The sequence below is a fragment of the Otolemur garnettii genome, unplaced genomic scaffold (genome assembly GCF_000181295.1).
Source record: "Otolemur garnettii isolate 467f Iridium unplaced genomic scaffold, OtoGar3 scaffold00129, whole genome shotgun sequence".
In the NCBI taxonomy this organism is placed as follows: Eukaryota; Metazoa; Chordata; class Mammalia; order Primates; family Galagidae; genus Otolemur; species Otolemur garnettii.
The window spans coordinates 732,097-733,240 of NW_003852524.1; the positions used below are offsets into that span (position 1 = coordinate 732,097).

Below are 1,144 nucleotides of genomic sequence, written 5' to 3' on the forward strand. Positions count from 1 at the left end.
TTTGGCACACACAGCAGGTTGGTGGCTCTTTCCCCTGTCTTAACCATTCTTTAGACAGTAACATTTTAATATAAAAATAAAGATAGAGTTGAGTTAAATCTTCTAGAGAAGAAGAAAAATGCTTATTACTTTATGGTAAGTAACATTTATTGCAACGTGTTTGGGTATTGTGTGGGATTTATATTTTCATTAATGCTAAGAGACTCATAAAAAGAAATCTCAATTACCAATGACTAAATTTGCTTTTCACATACAATTCTTGTTAGTAAAGGTAGGCTAGAATTATTGTGTTTACATTATAGTTTTATAGGTAGGACGATAGGACCTATAGGTAGGCTGGAATTGTTGTGTTTACATTATAGTCCTATAGGTAGGACGATAGGACCTATAGGTAGGCTGGAATTGTTGTGTTTACATTATAGGAGGGAAGGGAGGCACACAATAATACTTACACAGAAATAGCGGACCCCTGACAGGCACGCCAAAATAGCACTTTAATACTCAGCAGTGGACCCTACGTTTCCTGACACTCGTTTTGTCCTGTAAGTGTCCACCCAGGAGTTGGTATCATCATCTGTCTTTATCAGCCTGTCTGACATTTATAATAAAAATCGGACATCTTGCAAGAGAGAAAAGGACTTCAGTGAAAACTTAATAATAGATTCAGAAATATGGCAACTTTTTCTGCTTTAAACAAATGGATGAGCTAATCATGTTTAACAATTCAGTAGGATCTCCTATACACATTTGCTGAGTAGGGTAATAGGAATATTTTATACCAATGAATCAAGTGAGGGGAGGGAAGAAACTGAAAATAATTTTCATTAGATGAAATTAACTGTGAAAAAGCTTTCCAGGGTGTATCAACATTTTTCTAACAATATCCCTTTGAAGGAAAAGTCCACTGCTTCTAAGGTAGGGAATTTATATCACAGAAGGCAGGTTTCTGCTCAGTTGGGTCAAGGCTACATAATGGTTCTCTGAAAAGTCTAGGAATTCTGAAAACACACTGTAAAACATTTATATTACATAAAAATGGATAAAGAGCCAGCCCGATTCTATTAGCAAGTAAGAGAATAAGGGAAGAGATATGGGCCTGTGGAGCAGAAACAGGTTTATGCAGGGAAGTGCTTCTTTCTTTTCT

At 36.1% G+C, this 1,144-nt stretch overlaps 1 protein-coding gene across 1 annotated transcript in view; it reads right to left on the reverse strand.

The window, feature by feature from the left end:
* The window catches only part of ELOVL6 (ELOVL fatty acid elongase 6), a 138,093-nt gene that overhangs the window by 6,179 nt on the left and 130,770 nt on the right, over window positions 1-1,144 (reverse strand). The gene's annotated exons all lie outside the window — the stretch shown is intronic.